Here is a 9,847-nt window from a genome sequence, read left to right as displayed (position 1 = left end):
GCCCCCCAATCCACCTCCGACTACAACGCCCCACCCCGTCGTCGCCATGCCGCCGAGGAAGACCCCGAGGGGCAAGACAGGGTTCTCCAGCGTGAGGGCAAAGCCCTCCGGCAACTTCGGGGTGGAGTTCAGCGACACCGGGCACTGCTTTTGGCTAGGCACCTACCCCATCATTCACGAGGCCGCGCGTGCCTACGACGTGGCGGTGTGGCATGCCGGGAGGCCGAAGAAGGACCTCAACTTCCCGGAGATCGAGACACGGGCGGTTGCTCGTGCCGGGGGGCATTTGCATGAAGGAGATCACAACATAGAAGATGAATAAGAAGAAGAGGCTTGCCACTGTCGTCAGTCCTAGCGATAGCGATGAGGCAGCGATGGCGAGGTTCGCGCGTGAGCATTCGGAGTATGTGCAGGCTGAGCAGGAGTTCTTCTGGAAGCGCGACGCTGAGGGGGAGGAGAAGAAGAAGAAGAAGAAGAAGAAGAAGAAGAAGAAGAAGAAGAAGAAGAGGAGGAGGAGGAGGAGGAGGAGGCCTGCCCCTCGACGGTGACCCCCATCGAGTCCTCGGAGGAGGACTGGGGTGACTCAGAGGAGGAGGGCTGGGGTGACTCGGAGGAGGAGGACGAGGGTTGTGATGACCCAGACAAGGATGAGTTCTGGGAGCAGTTCAAGAGCTCCGATGACGAGGAGTAGTTTTATCTTCGGTGTAGTAGATGAATGTAGTACCTCAAACTAGTAGTAGTTGAACTAGTAATAGTTGAGTTTGTTATGTTTTTATTAATTAAAACTATGTTTAATTATGTTTGAAATGAAGTAGTAGTTGAATTTGCTATGTTTGAAGTATAGGTTTCTAATGAAGTAGTAGTTGAAGTATAGTTTTACATCTCCATTTGCATCTTCTATTGGAGTTCCTGTTTTACATCTCCAATATACATCTTTTGTTGGAGTCAGCACTTTTTTGGAGATGCAAAAGGCACTTTTTGGAGATGTAAATTTTTACATCTCCCTATTTGCATCTTCTATTGAAGATGCTCTAATTGTGTTGTTTCCCGGCCGTTGGATCAAGCCCTCATATCGTCCCCCTCCACCCCCCCCCAAAAAAAGAGTCACACACCCACGCACGCAGAGAGAGTGAAGTGGGCGTCGCCGAACACCTACCATGGACGCACGCAACAACCGCCCTCAAAGCATCACCGATCGATGCCCTCGAAACACCCATCCTCATGTGTTCCTCTATGATGTTGTCGCATCACCTAATTGCCGTCCTCGTACACGGTCGACAATGATTGTAGCACAACCACTGACTATTTGCTACTCTCGCCCCCATGATTGCAGCTTTTGCCATCAACGGGTGGAAGCCCTGTCGTAGCTTCACCCAGAGTCTTCTCCAGCACTGGCGGGTGTCGGTTGCAGCTTCAGCCAGCCCCCCGTTCTAACATCACCATTGAGAGGTTCCAGGAAATCTGACATGCGGTTCCAGCAAATCAAACTAGTGGTTCAAGGAAAAATCGTCCGGCGATCCCACCATCTTCACTCTATGGTCCCAACAAATTCGCTCGACGCTCCCAGCAAAAAATCACACTGGTGGTTGCAGCACCATCGCTGGATGTTGTGTCTCATAGGCTTGCCGCCAGGCCGTTCCAGCACCTTTGCGCAATGGTCCCAACACCGCCACCAAGCTGTTGCAACACCTTCGACAGCAACGTCGATCCCAGTCTCGTGGGGGAGGAGCACGACACCGTTGATGGCCACCAAGGATGCGCGCGTAAGTAGTGGAGATGTTCTCTCATGACGAGGAGAGGAAGGTGGAGGAGAAAGAAGAAACGAGGGGGAAGCCCGCATGTGCGTTGGGCGAACTTCGTCAGATCTGTGTTGCAGCGTGCGAAGCTCACCGTATTTACGCGCGATATGGTCGTTATCACTGAAGAAGGAGAGAAGAGATCACAATGCATTGTGAGATAAAGGGATAAGGCAGTGTTGCCTCCCTCCCGTGTGGCCTACCGTGGGACAAGTGTAGCATTTCCCCGGGTAGATACCACGCAACAACACAATGTCAATCGAGGTTTGGTCTATCGATTAAGTTTGATCGAATGACCAGCATGCGAGAGACGCAATCGCTCGGCTGGGTGGGCGGCAATGATGAATTACCCAAAGTAAATACTACTACACTCTCTGAGGCGTTGTCAAAGTTTGAGGTGGCCGAAGCGGAGGAGCCGACTGATGTGTCCATTTTGCATCATGTGCTCATACTGTTATTTATAATGTTTTGGGTTAATATTTCACTTCATGAGGCAATTCTAATGACTTTTCCCTCTTATTTTGCAAGTTCAACATGAAGAGGGAAATTACCGGGAGCTGGAATTCTAAACCTGAAAAAGCTACGGCATAGATGGATATTCCTCGGTGCTCCAAATGACCTAGAAATTTACGGAGAATTATTTTGGAAATAAAAAAATACCGAAAGAAGGATCATCGGGAGGCCCCCGCCATGGAGTCACAAGCTCAGGTGGCGCCCTCCCCTCCCGGGGCGCACCAGGTGAGTGTTTGCCTCCACCAGCAAGCCTCTGTGGCCCCCCTTCTCCTATATGATGCCATTTCCCTAGAAAAAAACAAAAGAAGACTTTCGGGACGAAGCGCCGCCGTCTCGAGGCGGAACCTGGGTAGGAGCACTTTTGCTCTTCGGTAGAGCGATTCCGCCAGGGATACTTCCGTTTGAGTGGGGGGAATCGAAGCCATCGACATCATTAACATTCCTCTCATCGTGGGAGGACCAATCTTTATCAACATCTTCACCAGCACCATCTCCTCTCAAACAATTCATCTCTTGTATTCAATCTTTGTCTCAAACCTCACATTGGTACTGATACGTCCCAAACGTATCTACTTTTCCAAACACTTTTGCTCTTGTTTTGGACTCTAATTTGCATGATTTGAATGAAACTAACCCGGGCTGACGTTGTTTTCAGCAGAACTGCCATGGTGTTATTTTTGTGCAGAAATAAAAGTTCTCGGATCGAGCTAAAATTTTACAGATATTTTTTTGGAATATATAAAAATTATTGGCGAAAAGATCTGCTAGAGGGGGGCCACCATGGAGCCATGACCTCAGGTGGCGCCCCCTAGGGCACGCAACGTGAGATCGTGGGTCTCACAAATCTCCGTCTGCCTCCAACTCCATAAAGACCGTCTCGTGGACAAAAACTATCAGAGAGAAGGCGTCATCATGTTTTACGATACGGAGTCGCCGCGACCTCCTATTCTTCATCAGGAGGACTGATCTGGAGTCCGTTCGGGGCTCCAGAGAGGGGGAATTCGTCGTCGTCGTCATCATCAACCCTCCTTCATCAACAATTCCATGATGCTCACCACCGAGAGGGGGTAATTCCTTCATAGGCTTGCTGGACGGTGATGTAGTTGGATGAGATTTGTCATGTAATCGACTAAATTTGTTAGGGCTTGATCCCTAGTATCCACTATGTTCGGAGATTTATGTAGCTATGACTTTGCTATGCTTAATGTCTGTCACTAGGGCCCGAGTGCTATTATTTCAAATCTGAACCTATTATGTTTCCATGAATATAAGTGAGTTTTGGATCCTATATTTCAAGTTGTATGCACCTACTATGTTTTATGATCCGCAGACCCCAAAGTGACAACAATTGGGATTCACTCTGGTGATGACCGTAGTATGAAGAGTTCATGTATTCATTGAGTGTTAATGCTTTGTTTCGGTTCTCTATGAAGAATCTGAAAAACGCTAAAACCAAGATCGTACCCTCTAAGACGAGGGGAGGTAAGGAACTGCCATCCCACTCTGCACTTGATTCACCTTCTTTTTTAGTAGACTTGCGACACCACCATCTGCTATTCAATCTGATATGTCACAAGTAATTGACGATGCTACTTCTGCTATGAAATATACTCGAGATGATGCTGGTACTTTGCTTGATGAAACTATGCACTAGGTGAATTTCTTAATGAAAAAATTGGTAAAGCTAAAGAAATTGAGAATGCTGAAATTACTAGAAATTATGATTCACCTCATTTGCATAGCTCTCCTACTAGATTTGAAATGCCTAAAGTACCCGAGGGTTATGTTATGGATGGGGAGATTGCTAGAGGCTTTATTTCTTGTAATGATAGAGAAGATATTAAGAAATTACCGAGTAAGCTAAAAGAAAAGGATATGATAGAGAGAAAGAAATGTGATCCTAAATTTGCTACTTCTCCTATCTTTGTTACTGACAAGGATTACAAATTCTCCATTGATCATGAACTTATTAATTTGGTAGAATCAGATCCTTTTCATGGTTATGAATCTGAAACTGTTGTGGAACACCTTACTAAATTAAATGATATAGCCACCATGTTTTATCATGAGGAAAAACTTGCTACTATTATATTCTTAATTTGTTTCCTTTCTCATTAAAGGGTGATGCTAAAGAATGGTTTAATACTCTTGCTCCTGGTTGTGTGTGTAGTCACCAGGATATGATATATTACTTTACTGAGAAGTATTTTCTTTCTCGAAAAAAACAAGCCGCCTTACAGGAAATATACAACTTTGCGCAATTTGAGGAAGAGCATCTCCCTCAAGCTTGGGGGAGGCTTCTCCAATTACTTAATCCTTTGCCTGGTCATTCTCAAACTCATGAGATCCATTTGTATAACAAGCAAATCACCACTTTGGGTACTGTTCTAAACCCATTCATATTTTATTATTGCATACCCCCTACTGTATTCTAACTTCACCATGACTTATACCCCCGATACAATCCATAGTAGATTCAAACAAGTAAACAATGCAGCGAAAATAGAATCTGTCAAAAACAGAACAGTCTGTAAATTCAAACAATGACCATACTTCTGTAACTCCAAAAATTCTGAAAAAATAGGACAACGTGGGAAATCTGTATATCAATCATATGTAACAAATTCAGAAATTTATCACGTTCCAGTGAACCTAAACAATTCTGCTAGTGGGCGAAAAAGTTTGTGTTCTCTCACAGAATCAAATCAACCATCATCCCAAAGGCTTTACTTGGCACAAACACTAATTTCAACAGAAAAACAGAACCATAAAAGTAGCATAATTGTGTGCACACCAAAAAATAGGAAAGAAACAAGAAAAATAAAGATAACTGTTGTCATTTTTAGTTTTCTCATCTTTTGATGTGTTCATTATGAGGCTTTTAAAAAACAATATGGAACACATCATCAACCAAAATCTTAGCACCATTAAGTTGGCTATCCTCAAATACTTGTTGGTTCCCTTTTACAATCTAAGAATACCGTTGATTAATACCATTGAAAACTTGTTGGATTATGTTTAAAGGTGGTACTTCCTTCTTGTTATTTTCATCAAAAGTGTGGTTATCATGAAACAAATACCTCGATAAATAATCTTCATTGTATAAAATCTCATCACTCACGGGATGTTTATGGCTCATATTGTAAAATTCAAAGATCTCTCTAGCCTCTCGCACTATGTAATCAAATTCATTCATGAGGACAAGAGTAGCTATCTTTTTAGCCTTAGAGTTATCTATAACAGGCAACTCATAGAACAAATCTTTGCAAAGTGGGATGAGTGCGAATAAATCTTCTCTCAAGCTTAATAACAAGTGTGGAAATAGCTTCAACATAATTTTTGGTTCTTTTAGGAATACGAATATCATCACAAACCAAAGTTCCTGTACAATTAAAGAATTCTTGAATAACACTTTTTCCTATGATGTTACTGTCGGTGTCAAAACCGGTGGATCTCGGGTAGGGGGTCCCGAACTGTGCGTCTAAGGCGAATGGTAACAGGAGGCCGGGGACACAATGTTTACCCAGGTTCGGGCCCTCTCGATGGAGGTAATACCCTACTTCCTACTTGATTGATCTTGATGATATGAGTATCACAAGAGTTGATCTACCACGAGATCGGAGAGGCTAAACCCTAGAAGCTAGCATATGGTATGATTGTTGTTGTCCTATGGACTAAAAGCCCTCCGGTTTATATAGACACCAGAGGGGCTAGGGTTACACATAGTTGGTTACAAGGGATGAGATCTACATATCCGAATTGCCAAGCTTGCCTTCCACGCAAAGGAGAGTCCCATCCGGACACGGGACGAAGTCTTCAATATTGTATCTTCATAGTCCGATAGTCCGGCCAAAGTATATAGTCCGGCTGTCCGAGGACCCCCTAATCCAGGACTCCCTCAGTAGCCCCTGAACCAGGCTTCAATGACGACGAGTCCGGCGCGCAGATTGTCTTCGGAATTGCAAGGTGGGTTCCTCCTCCGAATACTCCATAGAAGATTTTGAACACAAGGATAGTGTCCGGCTCTGCAAAACAAATTCCACATACCACCGTAGAGAGTATAATATTTCCACAAATATAATCTACCGACAACTTTTCATAACGTGACATCACGCTATGGCTCCGGTTATTATTCGAACTGTTTTTCTCAACCAGCTACTGCACATATTGCGAGGCGGTTTTCTTGGCACGTCTTGTCGAAGTAGAGATCGTGTCCCCTTATCACGGGATTCTCATCAATACGGGTGTGGGTAACCCAATCGCGCCATTAATCACGATGCTTGGGGAATAAGTGAGTTTTACCAGGCAAGTGGGGAGGCGCATAGTTTCTTCCGCCCTTATAAAGGGGTAAGGGTTCCACCTTTTTACCCACGCCTTCTTCTCTCCTGCCCATCCATTCTTGCACACTCGAGCTCCAGCATCCAAGTTCGCATTTTCTTCGAAGAACCACTCCAAATATGTCCGGAGCGGGAGGCAAGTGGATGGCATCTACCGTCCGGAAGAAGGACATCAAGAAACTTCGGGAGGTCGGGTATCTAGCCCAGGAAATCGGCCACCATCTCCCGACGGCGGGACATATCGTCCTTACCCCAGAACCCCACAAAAGGGTCGTATTCCTCCCTCATTTTATCCACGGGCTAGGGTTTCCCCTCCACCCATTTGTTCACGGCATCATGTATTATTACGGGATTGATTTTCATGATCTATCCCCCAATTCCTTCCTTAATATCTCGACATTCATTGTTGTGTGTGAGGCTTTTCTCGACATCCCGCCACACTTTGGCTTATGGATGAAGATCTTTAATGTGAAGCCCAAGGTAGTGGGCGGTGAGCACGCTAAGTGCGGGGGCGCTATGGTGAGCAAGATGCCCAATGTCACATGGCCAACAGGTACCTTCAATGATTCCGTCAGGGAGTGGCAACAGGAGTGGTTTTACATTACTGAGCCACGCGGCGCGAAGTGGGCCGCTGCTCCCGGGTTCCGATCCGGAGCCCCTCTGCAGCTCACGTCCTGGCTCAAGAAGGGCATGGACTGGTCTTCGTCCGACGAACTGTTGGTGCTCCATACGCGCGTCAAGGATATGGAAGACAAGAATATCAAACTTGTCAATGTAGTCCAGGTGATGTTAGTCCGTCGGATCCTACCTTGTCAATAGCGGACTTGCAATCTATGGGAATTCGATCCGACCAAGCACCAGACCCTGCGAGAGCTCTTTGGCTCATCGCACGAAGACATCTAGAAGGTGCTCTTTAAGCCCAATAAATCATGGCCGGACTCGGCCGAGGACCACATGTAACACCCCGGATGTAACTTTCCCAATTTGTACTCCAACTCTTGCCGTTTTCGGCGTTAAGTTATTTTATTTTCTCGGGTTCGGGTCTTTGTCTCCGTGTGTTGTTATCGTTGTCATGTATCTCATATCATGTCATCTTGTGCATTGCATTTGCATATGTGTTCATCTCATGCATTCGAGCATTTCCCCGTTGTCCGTTTTGCATTCCGGCACTTCGTTCTCCTCCGGTGGTCAATTCTACCTTTCTTTCATGTGTGGGGATTAAACATTTCCGGATTGGACCGAGACTTGCCAAGCGGCCTTGGTTTACTACCGGTAGACCGCCTGTCAAGTTTCGTACCATTTGGACTTCGTTTGATACTCCAACGGTTAACCGAGGGACCGAGAAGGCCTCGTGTGTGTTGTAGCCCAACACCTTTCCAATTTGGCCCAAAACCCACCTAAACCTGCTCCATCATCTAGAGCGTTCGATCACGATCGCGTGGCCGAAAACCGCACCACTTTTGGACTCTCCTAGCTCCCTCTATGCCTATTTAAAGACCCCCTCCGAAATTCTCCTTCTCCTCCCCCCGAAACCCTAGTCCCCTTCGTCTCCACGCGCCGGCGGATGATTTTCCGTCCGACCGGACACATCCGAATCTGCCGCTGCCGCCACGTGGCGCTCCGCCATTCGCCCGCCGTCCCGGCCCACATCGCCGCCCCGCCGACCCGCCGGGGCCCGGATCGGGCCCTCCCGGCCCGGGACGCCGCCGCCGCCACCCACGGGCACCCGAGCCCCGCGCCGCCGCTCGCCACATCGCCGGCCGCCGTGCGCCGCTGTGCGCCGCCCGGCGACGACCTTGCCTCGCCTCGACGCCACCCCGCGCCTCGCCGGAGCGCGCGCCACCGCCGCCCTTGCCGCGGATCCGGTCGGGCCGGACCGGATCCGGCCGTCCCCGACCTCCCCGGCCATCCTCTGGCGCCGCCCCGCCGCCACATCGCCGGCGAAGCCACCGGCGTCGCCGTTGACCTCAAACCCTTGATCCGGAGGTTGAATTCTACTAAGTCCCCGATTTTTCCAGTTTCAAGTGCCCATGTTCATCATGCTGTAACTTTGCATCCGTAGCTCCGATTTGGGCATATAGCATATCAAAATGTTCATCTCAGAGAGTACATCATTTCATTCCATTGCATCATTTTCATTTGAGTTCATCTTGATGCCCGAAATGCTGTTAGAAGAGAGCTACTTGGGATAATTGTCAGATCTGCTGCTCCATTTAGCTTTTTGTCATTTTTTGCCATGATTATTGTGTGCATGCTATGCCCATGAGTTCTACATATGTTTTGTTAAGGGTTTTGTCATCTTTCCAGAGGTGCAACCCATGTATTTTTGTGATGTGTGTGGTGACTAGCACAAGCTTGCAAAGTGGTGCACTTGGTAACTCTGATTTCAGGGACTTAGCATTTCCACTAAGTCCTTGATCTGGTTATCTCATATTGCCATATGTTCATGTTGTTTCCTAGTGATCCGTGCCTCTTTTGAGGATGATCAGTAAGGATGTTTTGTTAATCTTGTAGTGCTCTATCCATCCAGGTCTTTGTTTGCAATTATGGAGCACCCTAGCTTGAGTCAATCGAGCTCTACTTTTGCTACTTTGTGAATCTGGGCAGATTGTCAACTTGTTTGCAATTTTGTCGATAATGTTGTAGTTGATCCGTGCATGGTATGTTATTGTTCTTGCCATGTCTAGCTTAAATTTTGTGTATTCTTGATGGTTGCATGCTTAGATTATCATGACTTGCTCCGTAGTGAGTGCATCGAGCTCGTAAACATGCCTACTTGATATCTGTTTTCAGCATGCTCCAGTTTTCACCAAGTCTGTGATCTGTTTATGTTTTTGCTATGTTCACATGCTTGCAATTGTATTTTATGATCCCTTTTGGCTCAAGGTCACTAAGGGTCTTTTGTTAAGCTCTTTGAGTAGCTCCATGCCATGCTTTGCTTTGCCATGTTCAGGTCCTGTAGCATGTAGTTTTGTTGCTCCTAAGAGTGCTATCTGATCTGAAATTCCAAACAAGTGTTAATTTCATTAAGTCTGAAATCTGGTTGCCATATGCATTTTTGCCATGCTTGTTTGAACCTGTTAATGGATGAATTGGCCGTAGCTCAGTGCTAGACTTTTGTTAAGCATCATGAATGCATCCCTGCCATGTATTTTGTTGTCATGTTTGGATGCTATAGCATGTTTATCTCATTGCATTTAG

This window comes from Triticum dicoccoides, chromosome 4A, assembly GCF_002162155.2.
Source record: "Triticum dicoccoides isolate Atlit2015 ecotype Zavitan chromosome 4A, WEW_v2.0, whole genome shotgun sequence".
Classification (NCBI taxonomy): domain Eukaryota; kingdom Viridiplantae; phylum Streptophyta; class Magnoliopsida; order Poales; family Poaceae; genus Triticum; species Triticum dicoccoides.
Note: the sequence above shows the minus strand (reverse complement) of the source record.